This window comes from Marmota marmota, unplaced genomic scaffold, assembly GCF_001458135.2.
Source record: "Marmota marmota marmota unplaced genomic scaffold, marMar, whole genome shotgun sequence".
Taxonomy (NCBI): Eukaryota; Metazoa; Chordata; class Mammalia; order Rodentia; family Sciuridae; genus Marmota; species Marmota marmota.
In genome coordinates, this window is record NW_025999853.1 from 15,813,227 (window position 1) to 15,834,549 (window position 21,323).

The 21,323-nt window shown below is 39.4% G+C and overlaps 1 long non-coding RNA gene across 2 annotated transcripts; it reads left to right on the top strand.

The window, feature by feature from the left end:
* Nucleotides 1-403: 403 nt before the first annotated feature.
* Nucleotides 404-20,720, top strand: LOC125617013. 2 transcript variants are annotated; one of them, XR_007347874.1, is made up of 5 exons: nucleotides 408-4,832; nucleotides 7,187-7,381; nucleotides 15,663-15,739; nucleotides 16,727-16,796; nucleotides 17,099-20,720. It is a non-coding gene; the product is annotated as an uncharacterized LOC125617013 (long non-coding RNA). The 2 variants fall into 2 exon arrangements; XR_007347873.1 differs by having other exon boundaries at nucleotides 404-4,832; nucleotides 15,663-16,796.
* Nucleotides 20,721-21,323: the final 603 nt, after the last annotated feature.

The following is a 21,323-nucleotide window of genomic DNA, read 5'->3' on the forward strand; positions in this document are numbered from 1 at the left end:
GCAGAATGAATCATAGATGCACAGGTGGCAGTGTTGGAAAGGGTTAAGACTTTAAGTCTATCCCTTTGCCCACCAGAGGATTCCTTAGATTGCTCTTGTGGTCAGATAACCCCGTGCAGCTCCCAGGCATTTCCAACAAGAAAGAGCTTATAATTTCTCTAGCCCATAGGATCCATTCCTGGATAAGAAAATTATTTTCGGTATGGAGCCTAACTTGGCCTTGCCTGTAATTTTCTTTCCTTTTTTTAAAATAACTTTATTTTATTTATTTATTTATATACTTTTTAGTTGTAGTTGGACAAAATACCTTTATTTTATTTATTTATTTTTATTTTGTGCTGAAGCTCAAACCCAGAGCCTCACATAAGCTAGGCGAGCTGAGGCTCAACCCCAGCCCCTTATTTATTTTTAATGTGGTGCTGCGGATTTAATCTAGCCTCACATGTGCTAGGCAAGCACTCTGCTACTGAACCACAACCCCAGCTCACCTGTAATTTTCACCCATTGGTGATACAAACCAGCAAGCACCATTCTTAATTTGAAGTTATTCAACTACTTTAAGCCTTCACCTGTACAAATACCTTCTTTCTATCAATTGTTGTATATTTAATTTAGATTCCAGACCTATAGCCACTTTGGTCACTTTTTTCTGGACATGATTTTGATTGTGTCTTTTGTATCCAAACTCAGCCTATGTGTAGACACCAAATGAGTCAGTGGAAGCTGAGGGTTCAAGGAGGTTAAGTGGCTGGGAAGGTTTGGTGGACCTGTCTGTTCCTTTGGTGTGAACAGGGACTGCCTGGCGATATTGACTGCTTAGCAGCTGTGTTGCACTGTTGGTATTCATTGGTTTTTGGTTGATCAAAACACCATTTTTTTTCTTCTATGGACTTTGGTCAAGCCAGTTCTCCATTATGTCTTCTTATATAACTGCTGTTTCAAACATTAATGTAGGAATTTATAAAAATATAAATTTATGCATTTATGTCTTTATACATGTACTTTTTTTTTTTTGCATTACAGTATTATGGTAACACTCATAACTAGGCTCTTTTGAGAACTTACTGTGTTTATCTTGTTGGGTTTCCCCACAAGATTTGCCTTTGGGATCACTTTGAATGAATCTTATTTCTTCCCTTTTCTTGGTTTATCTATTAAGAGAAGTTTGCATATCTAGTTCCTATCTGGATCTCCTCTCCTCTCAGATATATTTTGATTTTGGCTAGTTCACAGTGGAGGTAGTTGTGTAGAAGGAACACCCAGGGGCAATTTCTGTGTTTATGTCCATGTACTCCTCCATGTCCCTCCTTTTGTAGTCTGTATGATTATTTTCAAGTCATTAGAGCCCTTTCCATGCTGTGGACTTGGGTCTCTCAACTGCTCCTCGTCAGAAAGTGAGATGCTAATTTTTTTTTTCATACACGACAGCAGTGAAATGCATTACAATTCTTATTACACATATAGAGCACAATTTTTCATATCTCTGTATATAAAGTATGTTCATGCCAATTTATGTCTTTATACATGTACTTTGTTTTTTTGCGTTACAATTCTTCATACACAAATAAACCACAATTTTTCATATCTCTGTTTGTATATAAAGTATGTTGACACCCAATTCAAGTCTTCAGTGAGATGCTAATTTAAAAAGTGTTGTGGTTTTCATTTTCCTGAGCAATTCGGGACAACCTGACTTGACTCAAAAAACAGGTTCAAAATAGTAGAAAATATTTGCAAATGATGTATCAATATACCTGACAAAAAAAAAAACCTTGTATCTAGAGTATATGAATAACTATTGCAACTTAATGAAAGCAAATCATTGAGAAATTGGCAAATGATTTGAGTAGGCATTTCTTCAGAGATGACATGGGTTGCTAGTAAGCGCATGAAGGTATGCTGAACATCACTGGTGATTAGGAAAGGAAAATTAAACCATCATGAGATCCACTTCATAATTCTGTGAGTGGCTAAAATTAAAAAGACAAGCAAATGTCAATGAGGATGTAGAGAAATTGGAACTCTAATACCCTGCCAAGGGCCTATAAGATGGTATAGCTATGTTAGCTTGGCACTTCCTCAAAATATTAAGCATAGAATTATTATATGACCCAGCATTCCATTCCAAGATATAAAACCAAGAGAAATAAAAATTTGTTCACACAAAAATGTGTCTAATTATTTGTCTTTTTATTGTTGAGTTGTAAGAGTTTCTTTTACAAATAATAGTTTGGATATAAATCCCATATTAGATATATGATTTGCAAATATTTCCTCCTATTCTGTGGACGGTTTTTTCACTTTGTTAATGATGTCCTTTGCACAAAAGATTTTAATTGTTATGAAGTCTAATAAATTTTTTTCTCTTGTAACTTATGTGTTTGGTTCTGTATGTTTTTGAAGTGCTAAAACTGTTAGCTCATTTTTTTTTTTTTATTTTGGGCTGGTTGGTTGCTGTAATATGCCAGAGGAGTTAGCTGTAAGTAATTAATATATTAATCTACCTTTGTTATTGAAGAACAGTAAGCCCACACAATTCTGAGGTTCAGTTTATTGATGGTTTTCTTTGTTTAGTTTTGTTTCCCTACCCCACATTTACTCTAGAACTTAGCATGGTGTGATGTGTGTAATAGGTGCTCAAAAACAAACAAAAAAAAACCTTGTTGATAAAATCTAAGAAAGGAATCTTACTTTTGCTAAAGACCTAAACAGTATTTTGTGTGGGCTTTGAAGTTAGAGCTGAGTTCAGATCTTAGCTCTGCTGTGTAGTCTTTCCTCAGTTTCCACATCTGTAAAAAGAGATAATGTGTATATTGGAGTATTTTTGCAAAGACAGCATATGACACCCTTTGCTCATGTAGAGGTTCTACAAAGAGTGGTCATTTAATTGACCTGTATCTCAGTTTCTTTGTTTGGTAAAATGGGAATGATGCTTATCTTGAGCCATCTCAGCAGTGTACACAACTTATGAGCAAGTAGATTTTCTCTGCTTCTTTTGTTAAGTAAAATAGTCTGTTTTTCACAGCCTCAGGAGAAATCCTTCCTTGGTCCCTAACCATCTATTTTGGTAGAATTCTTGTGGAAAAATCTTCGTTCAGACTAGTTGCACTATCCAATACAGCAGCCTCTAGCCACATGTGGTTATTAAAATTAAAGTAAAAGCTCAGTTCCTCAGTTGTTCTAGACACATTTCAAGTGCTGAGTAGACATGTGACTGGTTAGTGTGTCTATCACATTAGACAGTGTGATAGACAACATCGTCATCACTGCAGAAAGTGTTGTTAGCTCTGGATCATTTCCCGTGACTTTTCTTCAACTGTGGAGCCTGTGAGGTGAGGCTTTTCTAGATACTCAGTTGAGCACCTTTCCAGCACCTCTCTTGTCCTCCTGGGGTAATACCTAGACCCAAGATTCTTGAGTGCTTTAAATCTTGGGAAACAAGGGTTTACATATCCTAGGATGTGTTTTTTCTTTGTTGCTATTGTTATTTCAGAACTTCCAGGTTCCTCTCTGGTCACACTGTGCCTTTGTAATAAATTTGACCATTTTAGGTGACCAGCAGGGGCCTCTTGGCATAGTTTTGGTTAGGTGACTATCACAGTGGCCTAGGAAGGGAAGCAATTCCCTAATTTTCTGAGATTTGGTTTAGAAAAAAGGAAACCTATATTGCAAACAGATATTGAAGATTCTGGAAACTTCCAATTACAGAACAAGATAATGTCCTAGAGATGGGACGTTTGGGAGATAGTTTAACAAGGACTTCTTCCCCCTGACCATGCCTCTCTGCTTGTGAGACCGTTAATCTGGCATCAGTCACCAGTCGATTTCTCCCTGGTGATTTTGAACACATTCTAGCATTCTTCTCTTTGACTTAACAAATAGGAGGAGAATAAAGTCCTTGTGTTGGCAGAATTGCTCTTATGCTGTTGTCTTTTTCTTTTTTTAAAAATATTTATTTTTTAGCTTTAGGTGGACACAATATCTTTATTTTATTTTTATGTGGTGCTGACGATCGAACCCAGTGCCTCACGCATGCCAGGCGAGTGCGCTACCACTTGAGCCACATTCCCAGCCCATGCTGTTGTCTTTTTCTTATTCTGATTTTCTGAATTCATGATTCCTTGAGCTATTCCCATGGATTTACTGATGAGTTCCCTGGGTGTGGGAATCACCTTGGATAGATAGATCCCAAGGATAGTTTCCTTTTTACTTGACCCATGATAGGCCTCTTCATGAAAAAAGTACATAGAATCAGGGGCCATGAGTATGTGTAGGGTCAAACATTCTTTCCCATCTGCTGTTAAATAGTGTTGACTTGTCCAGGCGAGGCCAAGTGAATAAGCCCATAGTCGTTCCCGAGGTGTGCAGAAGCAATTAACTTTACTTTCAGCCTTTCCAAAACCTAGATTCTAGCAATTGTTCTTTGGAAAAGGGAGTTTGTGTGATTAAGTAAATTTTCGAACAGTGGGTTGAGCACAACTAAACAGGTGTCTCCCCCCCTCAAAGAGGCTTAGGGCCTTTAATATGTTAGTGGATGTTGTATCTATTCTAGTGAGAAGTATGTTTCCCAAACTTACTTACCATAGTACCCTGTGTTGGACCATTTGGTACTTGCTTGGGCTAAAGGTCAGTGGTTTGAGAAACAGGAAAACACCCACAGTGGGAGAGCGCAAATGGAGCAATTTTGTAAATACTTCTGCTTTTTGTTTCTCGGTGATTATTTTTAACCCAAGCAGTAGTCATTTGAAATTCTTATAGATTCATGGGCTCATATTAGATAGAAGTGCCCCAAATCTTGCTGGATTAGCAGCATCATCTGGTTTGAAGAGAAGGTAATCCTTGCGTTTGATTTTTTTTTTTAAATAAGGAAACTATTAATGAAGCTATTGATTCAGTTCTTTCTGGCATACATTTAGGGTCTGCTAAATATGTTTTTCTGCTTCAAGGGGAAATTGGATTCTAGAAAATAAACAATAAGAGGTAATTCTTATGTTGAGAATTCATTAATGACTTTTAGAAGGCATCTAAAACTGTAAGGGCAAATTTTGTTGAGAGGACAGGTTATTTGTGCATTTTGCTTCTATTAATATTTTTCTGGGCAGATTAATTAAATGAACTTTTTAAAAAAAAAAAAAAAACTATGTCTGTTAAAGTGTTAGGGCAGTGCCTGATAGTTATAATAATACTAGCTAACATTTCTTAAGTGGTCACTATGTGCCTGGCACTATTCTTTTTTTTTTTTTTTAAACAGATGTTGATGGACCTTGATTTTATTCATTTATTTATATGTGGTGTTGAGAATTGGATCCAGTGCCTCACACTTGCTAGGCAAGTGCTCTACCACTGAGCCCCAGCCCCATGCCTATTCTAAGTATCAAACATATGTTAGTCATTTAATTCTTAAAAGAATGCGACAAGGTAGCTGTTATTTTTACTACTATTTTACAAATAAGATTATAGTAGACATTTTCTAATAATGAGGGCTAGAATTCATTATTGGGTTGATGTTCATAAAACAGTGAATAGCAAAACAGGTTTTATAGTTTCTTTAATTTTGACATAAAACTGATGTTCATAAAATCCTAGGTAGGATGTATTATATAATTGATTTTGTAATTAATTCTCCTTTAGATATCAGAGTTTTTTAAAACTTCTAATTTGGAATTTTTAGACATTAGTAAATACTATAAAAATGAAATTTTCTTTGATCTGTGTTTGATGCTAAGGATGCAAAGATGATGGAGCTCTGATTCCCTGTCCTCATCAAGATGTCATCAAGTAGGGAGGTGATAAGAGCTTCCAGTGATCATTTCTTAAGCTATGACAGGAAAAGTGGTTTCTTGCTTCTTGTTTTTTGTAAATATGTTTAAGTTGTCAATGAACCTTTATTTATTTATTTATTTATGGTGCCAGGGATTAGACCCCAGGGCCTTGTGCATGTAAAGCAAGCATTCTACCAGCCCTATATCCCCAGCCCTATTTTGTTTGTTTATAAATGGTGCTGAGAATTGAACCCAGTGCCTCACATATGCTAGGCAAGCACTCCACCACTGAGCCACAACCCCAGCCCCCTGCATCTTGCTTTTAAAAATTAAAGAGATGGGGCTGGGGATGTGGCTCAAGTGGTAGCGCGCTCGCCTGGCATGCGTGCGGCCTGGGTTCGATCCTCAGCACCACATACAAACAAAGATGTTGTGTCCACCGATAAATAAATAAATAAATATTTAAAAAAAAAAATTAAAGAGAAAATTCTACAGGCTGCAGTGAGAATGGTCACAGTTTAAGAAGACACAGATGACTTCATGGTAGGCCCTAGCCATAAAGCCAGTGCCTTTGTTGATTGAATCAACTTTAAAGAAAAACAGGGAGAGAGGGGCCAGGAGCCAGTGTCTTCCTGGGGAATTCTGTATAAAGGCCCATTTTAAGTTGGTGGGCAGGGCTTCTGGCTCTAGCAGGGCTTCTGAGCCCTAACTGTAACCTGGCAGTGCTCCCCACTGCTCCCCAAGATCCATCTTGCTACTTGGTGTGCCTCCTCCTCTCCCTTTTCTCCTCTGGGTGCCCACAGTGCACACACTGATTTGCTTGATAGTGCCCCACACGTCCCTTAGGCTTTGATGACTTCTCTTCATTCGCTTTTCTTTCTGCTCCTTAAATTGGTTCACTTCAGTTGTCTTCTCTCCGAGTTTATTGATTCTCTTTTCTGCCTGTTCAGATCTGCTGTTGAACCCCTCTAGGAAATTTTTCATTGTAGTCATTGTACTTTTCAGCTCCAGAATTTCTGTTTGGCTCCTTTTATAATATCTATCTATTAATATTCTCATTTTATTCATAGATTGCTTTCCTGACTTCCTTTAGTTCTTTGTCTGTGGTTTCCTTTAGCTCATTGAGAATACAGCGGTCCCCCTTTATTTGTGAACAGGTTTCAAAACCCTCATTGGGGTTTTGAAACTGTAGATAGTACCAAACTCTATAATTTAATGTTTTATCCTTTTTAACTAAGCATTTATCACATATTATAGCTGTAACTTTTGCGGATTGAAGGTGAGGAATCAGAACTAATAAAAATTAATTTTTCCTTCACAATTTCATGGATAGAAGATTTGCTCTTAGGTAAGAGCTTTGTAATTTTAGTGCACATTTTTTTTTGCCCTGTTTTTATTGAGGACTTCTGCCTTTTCACTTACAGGAGGCACTTTTTGACTTCTCTTCAGCACATGTGAATTGCCAGCAAAACTACTCTCGCACTTTGGAGCCAATATTCAGTAAAATCAGGGTTGTTTGAATGCTGTGATGGTGTGAGTTGATTGATCTGGTGACTAAGTATACACATCAAGGATACACTGAACAAAGGGATGGTTCACGTCACAGGACGGAGCAGAAGGTAAAAGACTTAATCACTCTAACAAGAAAGTCACAAAATTTTAAAGACTGATGAATTGTTTATTTTTGGCATTTTCCATTTAATATTTGAGAATGAAGTTGACACAGGTAGCTGCGACCACAGACAGTGAAGCTGCAGACAACAGGGCTACTGTATTGATACAGTTGATTTAACATCTTGATTAGTGATTCTAGTCTGGGTTTCCTCATCAGTGGTTTCTGACAGATTCCTTTTTTTCCTGTGAGTGACACATTTACCTGTTATGTGCTTCATGATTTTTCACTGAAATTTAGACATTCTGAGTGTTATAACAGGTTAACTCTGGAAAGCTCATTTTCCCACTCTTCAGAGTTTAGGCTGTTTTGTTGGTGGGGGTGTTGTCCATTTGTGACTTTTCTAAGCTGTTTTTTTTTTTAAAAAAATATTTATTTATTTATTTTTTTAGTTTTCGGCGGACACAACATCTTTGTATGTGGTGCTGAGGATCGAACCCGGGCCGCACGCATGCCAGGCGAGCGCGCTACAGCTTGAGCCACATCCCCAGCCCTTCTAAGCTGTTTTTAAGGGATATGTTTCTTATTTTGTGTAATCAGTGAAGTTCCTCTTGTGTCGGCCAGTGACCTGAAAAGACTTTCTTGATGTCTGGCTCCAAAAAGGGGAAAACATGCTCTCAGGGGGACTGGGGGGTGGGGGTCATTTCTTAAGACTTCCCAGTCGATGCTCTTAGGGGAAGCTGCTGCTCCCCGTGAGGGCCAGCGCCAAGGCAGGCATCAGTGTCAGTCCCTCAGGTATTGCCACCCCAACCAAAACGCACATCACCAAAGTTTTGGAGGACAAAGTCCTACTGCCCACTCTGGTACCAGCCAGCCACTTCAGGAACATGGCTGCTGCCCCAGAGCTGAGGTGCGGCTGAGGAATGAGTCTGGAGGCTGGTTCAGTAGGAGGCTCACTTAGGATCAACAGCCTCCGCCTTCACGGGCACACCCCTGGTTCTGAGTGTCTGGTTAGGTTCCAGAGTTTCTAAGTGGCTCGTTCCAAATGCTCCTGACAGTCCAGTGGTTGCTTTGGTGGAGGACTGACTCCTGGAGTGTCCCTGCTGTGTGCCATTTTGTATGACATGGCTCCTGAGAGCCTGGTTTTTATTTATTTATTTTCCCCAGGTTTTTTTGAGATATAACTGAAAAATAATAAGTATTAAAGTTATTTAAGTTATATAGCATGGTGTTTTGGTTTACAGTATAAAGTTATTACCATAATAAAACTAGCCTATCAGTCACCTCTCATAGTTCCTTTTGTGTGTGTGTGTGTGTGATGAGGATGCCTAGGATCTCCCCACTCTTTTAGCAGATTTCAAGTACATAAGACATTGTTATAAACTATAATCACCATGCCATACACCAGGCCACCAGAGCTTATTCATCTTATAACTGAAGATTTATATCCTTTGGCCAATACCTCTCTGTTTTCTCATACACAACCCCTGGCAACCAATTCTATTTTCAGTTTCTGTGAGTTTAATTTTCTTAGGTTCCACATATAAGTGAGACCTTGCTGTGTTTGTCGTTCTGTGCTGGCCTTATTTCACTTAAGGTAAATGTCTTCTGGGTTCGTCCATGTTGTCACATGACAGGATTTCCTTCCTTTTAAAGATTGGGTTATATTTTATTGTGTCTGTATATCACATTTTCTTTATCCATTCATCTGCCTGATCATTTTTGGTCACACATGCCACCCTTGTGGCTAAGTATGGTAGGGGGTAGATTCAACTCTTCCAGAATCACAGAGGGTCAGGGGAAAGGAACAATTCTCCAGAGAATGGGAACACACGCTTACCTCTCTAAAATCAGAACACACATGAGGGAGCATGCACTGGGGACTGAGCCTGGGCTCTGGAGCTGCACTGCCTGGGCTTGATCCTGACTCTGCCACTTGCCAGCTTGTTGGACCTTAAACACGTTACCTTCTGTGCCTGGGTTTCCTCAGCTGTAACAGGAACTGTTAATGGTACCCTCTGCTGTGAGCATGAAATAGGCCAAGATACATAAAGCCTGGCACATGGTGCTATCTGTAGGTGTGTTATTTATTATTATTGTTAATATCAGAGAAGAATGCATTGGTAAGCATGGAATTTGTAGCTCTCTCCTGGTTTACCTGTCCTGTGACTCTATTTTAAAAGGTTGACATTGCTCTAAGTATTGAAGCAATAAACATTTCAGATTCACCCTTTGTTTGGGTAATTCTTTTTCTTTTCTTTGCCTCCTTCCATGTTATTTCAGATGTGAGAACCTAGTTTATTTATCATCAGCCAGTTCTTAACCCCTTGAGAATTTTATCTTTTAAAATCCACATTCACATATCTCTGTAGGACATTTGAGGTAGTTTTATTTGTTTATTCTTGCTAGAAATGGATGTGTTTTCATTAGGCATAAACTGAAAGGAGACTATGTACTTGTAGCTGACGGGACTTGAGCTTAGAACTGCAAGACCTTCAAAATCGGACAGCCAAAGCCTTCAGATGAGGTCTGAAGATTAGTTGTGATAGTTGCTGTAAATTGAATATTTCCATTTGTTATGCCATGCCAGTTGTTTTATGTGTAGTTTTTCATTGATCCTCAAAGAAGTCTTATAAGATGGCTATCTTATCCAGTTTACAGAAGAGCAAGTAAGTGATCAAGGAGGTTAGGTAAGCTGGCAGAGTTCTTGGAGATAGTGTATAGTAGACCTGTGACTTGGACTGAGGCCTGAGCTTTGACCACTTAATTGATGCCATCATTCAGATCTGGAATGTCTCCCAAAGGCCATGTTTAAAGGCTGGGTGCTATTGGGAGATGGTTGGAAATTTAATAAGAGGTGTGGACTAGTGGGAGGTCTTCTGTTCATTGGGGGTATGCCATTCAAGAGAATAGTCGGACTCCACTTCTTCCTATTCTTCTCTTGCTTCCTGGCTGCCATGATGTACTCTGCTGCCACAGGCCTAAATGCAATTAATCATGGACTGAAAACTCTGAAATTGTGAATCAAAATAAACCTCCTCTCTTTACAAATTTGTAGTCTCTGGTATTTTGTTATAGTAATGAAAAACTGACTAACATATGTAGTGCCCACATTTGCCATTACAAGATGATGATGGGTGAAAGACAGATTTCAGACTTGAAAAACCAATAAAAAAGAGACATAATAAAAGTAAAGACAGTAAACCTGCCATGAATAAACAAATATCAGTGGATGTTGATAAATAAAAAGTTTTCTTATTATCACAGGAATCCTGATATTAGTTCCCCAACTAAAAAGAATGAAAAATACATATACATTATGTATCATCTATATGTTAAAAATAATCCTACATATGAAAAAAAAACACTGATTCTAATTTAGATACTTTAAAACAGTTATTTTTAAATAAATTTTCTTTTTGTTATTTGGGTGTATGAAGTCTAGTTACAATATAGTGTCATACTTCTCTTTGAATCCACAAATGACCACTGTTTTTAGAAAAGAGGAAAAGAAACCAGTGTCCGAGATGGAAATTTCATCATTTCCTATCTCTTATAGAAAATAGCTACCCTGGTATGCCCAAGCTATGCATGGATGCTTGTAGATTCTCTTTTCTCCAAAGAATGTCTACTGTGTTCCAGGCACTGTGCTCAATGTTGGAAATATAGTGAATAAGACTGACAGGCCCTTTCTAAACTGTACTGTAGCTTAATTCTAGTTGTAGAATATAGGTGATAAAGAACTATATGAGTCAAATATAAAATAAGATATTAAAACCTCATGAGGGAAGAAAGAAAGTGCTTTGAAGGGCAGGCTGCACTTTAAGATATAAGGGTCAGGAAAGGCCTCACTGAATAGGTCATATTTGGAAAATATTGGGATAAGTGAAGGAGGGAACCTTGTGGGCATCTGAGTAAAGTGTTTTAAGAAGAGCCAATAGTATGTGCGTAAGTACAGCTGACTGGAGGGGGGTGGCTGGGGAAGAGTAATTGGAGATGTGTTCAGAGAGGTAACTGGGGTGAGGAAGGATAAAATCTTGGAAGGACTTTGGCTTTAACTACCCTACATGCCTTGAGCACCTAGAAGGATGGAGGAGGACAGAGTCGGGTGGATTTAGGATCTCATTTGAGGACACAAGATACCCATTAGTCATCACAGCAGCAATGTTAAGTAAGTAGCTGAATGTTAATGGTTTTGGGATGGAGATACACATTTGTGAGTGATTAATATGTGGATTGCATTTAAATCCATGAAATTGAATGAAAGCACAAAGACAGTGTAGACGAGGTTCCAGACTAAATCCCGGGCACTCCAGGAGTTGGGGGATGAGGATGAAGTAGCAAAGGTGATGTGGAAGAAGTAGTCTGTGAGGTAGAGGACAGTCTAGTAGAGGGTGATGTCTCAGAAGTCACATGAAGAGAAACTTTCAACTCTGTCCAAGGCTGCTGATCTGTCCAGTCATATGACCAAAAACTGACCACTGGATTTAGCAACGGCCACTAGAGGTCATTGGAGCTGTTACATTAGAAGCTGGCTATTGATTAATACCATCTGTCACGGTTTTTCTTGGCAAGGTGAACATCATTTACCCAGCTGTATACCCTGTGGCTTAGAATTGACTTTCTCCTACTTTACCATTCCAGCAACATCATCTCCACATACTTGTTTTTGCAGAGGTGTGGTTTTAGAGCTGGGGAATGTGCAGAACCAGTCTTGGACCGTCTGAGTGACACAGGCAGGTTTTTTCCCCATGGTAGAAAGCAATTCCAGGATTCCTAATGCCAGGTCTGTTGTTTTGTCTGGCACATAGGAGATCAGTTCTGGGCAGAGACGGGCTTCTTCCTCATCTCTCCAATACTGTTTTCTCCCTGATGAGCCTGTTGAGCATAGATGGAAAACCACCCTACAGAATGCTTAGGAGTTCTTCAGAACTAGGTTTGGATTTCAGTTCTGCCACTCACTAGCTATATGACTTCAGGCAAGCTAATTCATCTCAGTGAACCTCAGTCTCTTCAGCTGCCAAATGGGGACCCCATAAAGCTGTGACAGTTGAACTGCCCCTTGCCTCTTCAGTACTTTGCACAGGACAGTACATAATGAGAGTTCCATACATGGGGGCTCTTATGATTATTATATTGGGACCATAGTTTTCAGGGTATTGCTTTTGTTAGAACCATTTAAAAAAAAAGAGTTTTAATTGATGCCATTGCCTGGGGTTTATTTACACAACAGATAGACTAGAGTTACACCCACAAATCTGTTAAGATTTTCCCTGAAGAAGTTACCAGATGTCCTCCCCCCCACTTCTAGTTGCTGCTACTAGGGGAAAAATGCCAACAAAACAACCTAAAACGGCAGACTGCACACTCAGGGCAAATACATAATTTGTTCCCCTTTATCAGCACCGAGAAAACAAAACTGTCAGTTTCCCATTCCCCAGTTTGCCATCACTCATGTGGCTCGAGACAGTGGAGGAGGCAGCCTGGTGTGTCAGGTATACCTAAGAACTTCTTATCAGCACGTTCACTGTTGAGAGACCTTCAGGGTGCTTAGAGGTTACTCTGGCTCTCTAGGACATTTTTATGGTTGCAGCTAGGAATAAAGCAGATTTTTTTTCTTCAAATAAATCCACATCAACTCCTTTCAAAATATACTTGGAAAAGTAATTGGTAGTGCTCATTAAGTGGTAATGTGTGGTATGGACCGGCTGTCCTCAAATCAGCATGTGTTTAGAAACTTTTTGACCAACCTGAACTTTTATTAATGTCAGCAAAGCATTTCTTAATTCCAGTCCCCTTTTGGGGGCACGTGGGAGTCAGTGAACTGTTTTCCTGAATAAAAAAGATAAGTATGTTTAACTGATAATTAATAGTATCTTTTATTTATATTCATTCAATAAATACTGGAATGCCATTATGTGCCTGACACTGGTAGGCATGGACCAATTCATCTTAATTCATGCTGACCTCTTCTAGTTAGCCTTAGTATTATGTAAATTATCAGAAAAATGAGTTTCCTTCCTATCCCATACCATCAGGTTTTGACCTTCCTTCTGAGAATTTTCCTGCAAATCCACTGATGTATGTATATATCATTATTATCTTCTTTTGCCTTTCCATACAAATGGGGTGCTTTATAGAAGGTTCCATCTCTTGCTTTTTAATTCAGCAGTCATTCTTGTTAACATATTAGCACCAACTGATCTACCCCACTAGTTTTATTATAATTTCATAGCATTCCATTGTATTGATGTACCATAATCTAATTTTCCAGACTTCTAATTTATTTTGACATGGAGATATTACTTTTTACACTACAGAGTTTTTTCCTTAATGAGAATGCGTGGAATGGTTTATTACTACTAACCTAATACAGGCACATAGTAGACTTACAATAGATATTAGCAGAATGGATGAATTGGTTCTTTCTATATTACATGTTGGTTATTTTACATATTATTTTTCTTTATTGATCATGGAAAAATAAAATTCAGCACTAAGAATTATCACATATTCTAGATCAACATAGTCTGTGTTAGTGAGGTTTGTGCCATATCTCATGCATCCCCAGCACCTAATTTATGCCATTGTATACTCAAATAGTATCCCTAGTGAGGACAACATAAATTGTTGTGTTTTAGAAGGCTGTTGTTGCCCACCAGCACCAAGAGGAAAATGGTAGCCCTCTTTAGACCAGTATGCTAGCACATTTCATACTGTGTGGCAGATATTTTAATTTGAATGAATGGTGGAGGCCTTAAACTTAGTTCAGACTCTGGAAACATGGAAACATTAGTCAGAATTGTTCTCAGAAGTCTTCGAGTCTTTAGGACTATGACTCTGAAGACTCAAGAGATGCACTTTGAGTGAAGGGGTCTTCCGCTTTCTGTGGCAGGGACTCTCTGTGTTTCATTTCAGACACCTGGGTTCAGTCAACAAATGTCTTCCTCAAGGTCATCAGACAATATAGGCATTTTGGAAGATGGCTCAATTTTTACTTGTTTGCCAATCAGTTATCACAGCGTCCGGGAGCTTTTGTGGTGGGCAAGGTTCTCCAAGGACATGATGCAGGTTGTGGCCTGAGGAAGCTCACAAGTTGCTTGGGGAGACATGGTCCCACCTCCCGCGAGTAAGCACTATGGTGTATTCTGGCAGTAAAGAGCAGGACTCAGACTGCATGGTTTCCCTTTCTGGCTATGATCTTGGCAAGGTAACTGACATTTTGTGGATTAGTTCCCTCATCTGTGGAATGGGGAAATAACAGTATTTACCGCATTGTCATGTGAAGTACGTGACTTAATACATGAAAGGTGCTTGAACAGCTCCTGGTATAATGAGCACCTTGTAATGGTTGGCTGCTGTTGGCCTATGGTATAGCCCTACAGAATGAAGAAGGACAGGACAACGATTTCATATTAGGGTATGGGGCTGACAAGTGCAAGCCTCCATTAAGTGCCATCTTATCTAGTCCTTAGAAAGTCCTAGAAATACATGACTGTGAAGTAAGATACTTTAAAGATGTGATAATGGATGCAGCTTGCCATGAAGCAGTTTGAATCTGTATCTGATTCACAAACCCATGCTCCTCCTCCTGACATTTTTAGGCAAATATAGAGGGAAGGAAGGAATCTTTGTTTTTTGGACAGTGAGTGAAGATCAGAGCACTTAAGCTACTTGCCAAAGATTACATGGAGACCCAGATTTCCATAGAGCAAATCCCAGTGTTTGTGGACATTTGAAGGGTTGATGTGTAGAAGGCGATAGGTGGAATATCTTGCTCGAGCAGCAAGCCAGGACCAGTGTCCTGAAGTAGGTCAGCTTGGGCTAAAGATTTTCATGAGGCAATCTTTGTCATGAGGCTGTGCAATACAGAATGGGATGGCAAAGTGTTTCCTGCTAGGATAGAGGAGGCTGGAGGTTTATGGTCCAGAGTTAATTATGGAGGTCCCAGGGGGCCGTCAGGGCTCTGGTTCCTGCAGGCTGTTCTCTCCATGGACCCTCAGATGTCACCTTTGTCTTTATAGTACAAAAAAGACTTCTGCCATCTCATCTTTGTGCCAGGCAGTGGGAAGGAAAACAGTGTGACTTCTTCTTCCAGGACTTTCTGGAAGACCTGCCCGGCAGGTCTGGCTACCTGATTGGAGAGGTTGGCTGAGAAATGTGATGTTTTGGTGGGACATTAATGTGCCCAGCTAAAAATCAGATTCTCTTACCAAGAAAGGAGAGGATGAGGATGAGTGGAAAAATTTCAATTTTCTACCCTCTCAAGTATATCTAGTCTCTTTTAGGTAAAGAAACTGAAATTCAGGAAAGACTTGTGACTTGCCCAGTCTTCCAGATTACGGAGGCATAATGGAGACACAAGGTGCTGTCCCTGACACATTTCTTAGTTGTACTTCTGCCCTGAATTTATACCAAGGCCAGGGCTTTGGGCTTAGGATTCTAAAGGTCTTTCTCATGAAGCAATTTTAACAAATTAGCAGGAACTATTTATGCCTTTGGGGAAGCAGACTGTGAAAGATTTATTTTTTGATTATTAGTTTTATGTCCTCCAGTGTGTTCCCAATTTATTTTTTCTTTATATCCTGCCATTTTATGAATTCAATATTATACGTGTTTTTAGTCTGTTTAGTACCTATTGATCCTTTTGTGTATGTACTGAGGATTGCCCCTGGGCATTCAAATGCTGGTAAAGAATAATTACTGTGCTGGTTAGTAAAAGTGACAACACATGAAACTTTGCCTTGAACAGGGGAATTGAGTGAAGTCTGGATTTGCTTCATTATTCCAGGAAGAAAATACCACTTATTAGAATGCTTCCCATGGAGATGTATTATTTTTCTATTTTTAAAAATCTTTGCTGAAAGTATTATTTAAAAAAAGGAAGTCATTCACTCAACAGTTTTGGGCAATAGAATTGTGATTCCTGTCTTAATATGGTTTACCAATTAGTAGAAAATTTTGGTTACGACTGAATATTAAAAATGCTGTGATGAAATAATTCCAGGTGTTGTAAACACACAATGGGGAGAAGCACCTAGCCCTGCATTTGGAGGCAAGGGAATGCTTTCCAAGAAGGGGAATTTCAAACCGTGTCCTAAAAATGATAGGAATTAGGAACAAGAAGATTTTTTCCAGGCAGAGGAAGCATCATACATAAAGACAGAGGGACCTAAGAGATGCTGGTACATTTTGAGGAACTCAGAGGCATTCTGCTTAGTGAAAGACTACAGGCAATGGACAAAGACTGGCCAGTTGTGGCCAGGGCATGAAAAGCCATATAAACCACATAAAGGATCCTTAGGGACTGGGATTCTTTTTTTTTAAAATTTTTTAATATTTATTTTTCAAGTATCGGCGGACACAACATCTTTGTTTGTATGTGGTGCATGAGGATCCAACCCAGGCCGCACGCATGCCAGGTGAGCACGCTACCACTTGAGCCACATCCCCAGCCCCAGGGACTGGGATTCTATCATTGGATTAAATTTGGGGAATGACACCTGAGATTTGAATTGCAGAAGGATTTGGAAAGTGGGTGATAGAGACTGTTTCAGCATGTGCAAGTGCCCTGAGGTAGAAAGATTCGGGCATGAACATGGAACCTAAAAGGCTAGTTTGATTGGAATATAACTGTGTGAGGGAGAAGGGGGCAGTGAAGACTAGAGGCGAGTCTCCCTTTTGAATCCTGTAGTCGGTTAATGATTTTTTTTTTTAATCCTAGAAAATCATAACTTTAGCTTCTCTGTAGCAAATGGACTTGGAGCAGGGATGACAAGAGTCGAAAAGAGGAACCAGTCAGGGAGCCGTTAAAAGAGACCTCTTTTTGGACTAAGAGTCAAATGGTGAAACATGGAGAGAAGGAGATCAGTTTACGTGATTTTGAAGAGCTTGTTAGAGGTCAAGGAAGAGGGATTAAAAGGAGTGCAGGTATTTATTTCCAGGCTGGTGTTTGGTTTCAGTCATCGGGTCCTGACTCACATGGCTGTCCACAGAACAGGCTGGTCTGGGAGACAGAGAAGGACAGCCTTGGAATGCTCCTGCCTGTGCCCAAATGCTGACAAGACGACTTGTTGGGCCCCTCTAGAGGAGCGCCTTACTGTTGGACAAGAAAGGAAGCGGGGCTGGGTAGGGATCATAAAGCTTGCTTGCTCCTGGAGCTCTGATCCTCCTCCTCCCCTTTCTTCTCTGATTCATTGATCTTGTTCCCAGCCTCTGGAGCCTCGTAGAACAAGCGTGATCACTCTTCACATGACAGATATTCTAAGGCAGCTGACGTGTTCACTGGTCCTCCTCAAGTTCACATCCCTGTTCCTTCAGCCATTCCTCCTGACTTTTATGTTTGAAGCCTTTTGCCAGGCCGTCAGTCACCTTCCTTCAGACACATTCCGTTGTGCAGTGTCTTTCCTAAAACGTGACAGATTGCTGCTGGCGCTCACCTTGACAACAGAAACGAAGGCCTTTGGAGAAAATGATACCGATCCTTTCTTCAACATTGTGTTTGCATTAGTATATCCTCATAGAACAAGGTTGAAAAAACACAGAAAACATAAGGAAGAAAAATTTAAATTCCTGTAATAATACTACCCATAAATAATTAGCTTAAATTTTGGTTTTGTTTCCCATAGTCTTTTCTATATATGTATTTGTTATTGTCTTAAAAATCAATACAGGTGGACCTTTTGCTTTTATGTTCAACTGTTTTTTTATGTTGGTAAAAGTTCTAATTGGACTAATTAGGCTGTGGCTCCGTAGCAGAGCACTTGCCTAGCACATGAAGTCCTGGGTTCTATCGTCAGCACCACATGAAAATAAACAAATAAAAATAAAGGCATGCTGTCCATCTACAACTGTAAAAATTTTTTTTTTTAAAGTTCTAATCACCATTATTTTGTTTGACCACTTTCTGATGTAATGAATTGTTTCTAGTTTTTCACTTTTATAAATAACATGCATTTGCACGTACACAACAGCACCTCAGCACACACGTCTTTTTTCTTGTCTCATCTTCTTGGTGTAGATGCCTCGGGTGGAATTACTGGATACAGATGTCTTCTGGGTGCTTGGTCCTCTAGGAGGGGTTCACTCATCTCTCTCTTCACTCTCCAACAAGGATAGGTGAACCCGTCCATTTCAGTATACCTTGCCCCATTCCAGAAGGATAAGACAAATGGTGACAGGCCGTAAGTATGAGGAGGGCAGGTGTAGGTGAGACCTGGCTTAAGCAGCTTGCATTTTTGAGTGCTGACTCATGTGTCAAGCATTTGCTAAGCCTGTTGCATATATTTAAATGAAGTACTTCTCATACCAGCCCTACACATCGTATGCTGCTACAGATAAAGAAATAGACACTCAGCAAAGTGGCCTGCCAAAGGCCACAGATAGCTTCAGTGTAAAGATAATTTAGGCATCAGTAACAGAATAGTTGACTAAAGTGGGTTTTAATTCTAGGTTTTTGTTTAGTAATCCTTTTCCCTTCATGTGTAATGTAGATACAGAAAAGTGCACACACCTTTAATGGTATTATTTGATGAATTGTCATAGTTCCCACCTCAGTAGCACCATCCAGTCAAGGAATGGACTATTATCCATGTAAAGCATCCTCCAGGTCCCTGCCTGTCAACATTCACCTCCACAAGATGAGCCATCCTCATTCCTAACATTATAGATCCTGTTTGCCTGTTTTTGAACCTTATGTAAATGAAATTTTTGTAGACATATTCCTTATTAATTTTTTCTCCTTTCCCTCAACATTTGATTCTGAGAGTAATTTATTTTGTGTAGCAGTGATTTGTGCACTTTTATTTCTGGAGAGCATTCATCTTGTATGACCACACCACAATTCATCATTTTACTGTTGTTGATGGACTTTTATGTTGTTTCTGGTTTGTGACTCCAATGAATGGTGCAATTTGGAACACTTTTGTACAGCAAAAGATAACATGTGCTTTTGGCCTGGGATGTGGTTATGTAATTCTCTGTTTTTCTGTGTCTAAAATATTTATTTGAAACTATTTGTGTGTGTGTGTGTGTGTGTGTGTGTCACATGTACTGTGTGCTTCCAGAAAGGAACACAGTTGGGATCTCTGCTCAAGGGAAGGGCTGAAGATCTCCACATCAGAAGAAGTCCCTCTTGGAGGGATGCTTACTTCAGTGAATGGGACATTAACTCTGCTGCTGGCAGCTACCAACAGGAGCAGCTTCAGGAGGAAGAATGTTTCTCTAATTTAATTATGAATCTCAGGGAAGCATATCATGATCCTCTTCAACCTGCTGTGCTGAGTGGCAGGATGCCACTGGATGTCTACCAGGTAGAGGAAGGGGCAAGGGAGTGTGTACATCTTTACACTCTGCGACGGAAGCATATCTCCACACACAGAGTCAACTACAGAGATTCGGGTCCCAAATTTGGTCAGACCCCTAAATCATTTATCTCTACATTTTGAAGATTTCAAGAGCATATTGTGAAGTTGGACAGACTGAGGGTATCACAATCCTGCTGTGCCTAGGGCAGTTCCACTTACACCTGTTCTTTTGGTGCCACTGTTAATAGCACCTCCTTGGGTCCTAGTAATGTCCTGGCTTTTATGATGAGTTATAAGGTCCCCTACTTAGACATGGTGATTGAGGTTCTGCCACTTAGGTGCATTGTGACCTCAGACAAGTTACTCTGCTTCTCCAAGTTTTGTGTTCCATACCTGCCACATAGGGTTGTAGTAAATCTTAAATAAGGATGCAACGTACTTAGTTCTGTCTTGGTTCAGAAAAAGGATGCAGACTTCAGACCTTAAGGCCTTTTACATTTTATCTTGGCTACTGTTACCATTGTAACTAGAATTGTCTTCAAGCATGATGATGAATTGTGAATGAGACAAAAGAAGCTGGGAAGCTGTACATTTTCTCCATCTTACCCCTAAAAAGAATTTGCTTTACTTCCCAGGATAGGAGGAGTAATTGGCTTTCCTTCAGGGTTGTACTGCAAATGTGGAAGCTAACGACATTTGAATGTGAACTCACCATTGGTTAAACAGGGTTGGGTTTAAATGCCTTGGTCTGCACTTCAGGGAGTGATAAGGAAATCTTGAGATGGTATTCACTATTATCAGTGGAGTGACCATCCAGTCTGGTTGAGGCCTGCTGCCTTCTGTCAGCCTTTAATAGCATTCCCTTTGCCTCTCAAAGGTCTCCCATTTCAGGTCTGCATAGGACCACCCTGAGATGAGGAGTCAGACCAGAAACAGGGCAAAGATCCATAAGCAGGACATTCCAGATACTATTATATTGGAAATGTGAAATGAATGAAGTATAATTATCTGTGTTAAATATGGATAAAGCTCCAAATAAATGTTGAATGGGAAAGCAAATTGCAGAGGGGTACCTACTGTATAATTTCATTTATGAAAAGTTAAATGATTTAAGCAAAGTTAAATAATTTATTGCCTGAGGACACATAGATATTTGATGAAAATATAAAGAAAAGCAAAGGGGTGATTAATTCAAAATTCAGATTGGTGGTTATCTGCATAGGGGTGGGGGAGGTCTGGCTTCAAAGATGTATTTTATACTATTTTATACTAAGATGCCTGGCTTCAAAGATGTATTTTATACTATTTCTCAGCTGTGAAATTGGTATATGAATGTTTCATTATTGTTTTTTTATTTAAAATGTGCCTACATGTTAGGATTCTTTTGGATTTATTGGGCTGTTTTACCAGAAGAAATAAAATAATGTACACAGAGTAAAATAAAAATAAAACATGATATTGCATTATGTCAAATTTTATACTTTTACGCTTGTTTGTTCTTTGAGGTGATTGTTCATTGTTGAATGAGTTGAGGGAGAAGGTAACCAGTTTAAGCTTTGAGGTGATAGACGATTTGCAAGTTAATAGCTTTAAGTCTTTATAATCCTAGTTGTTACAGGCCTTCCTTCTGATGTTATTTCTACT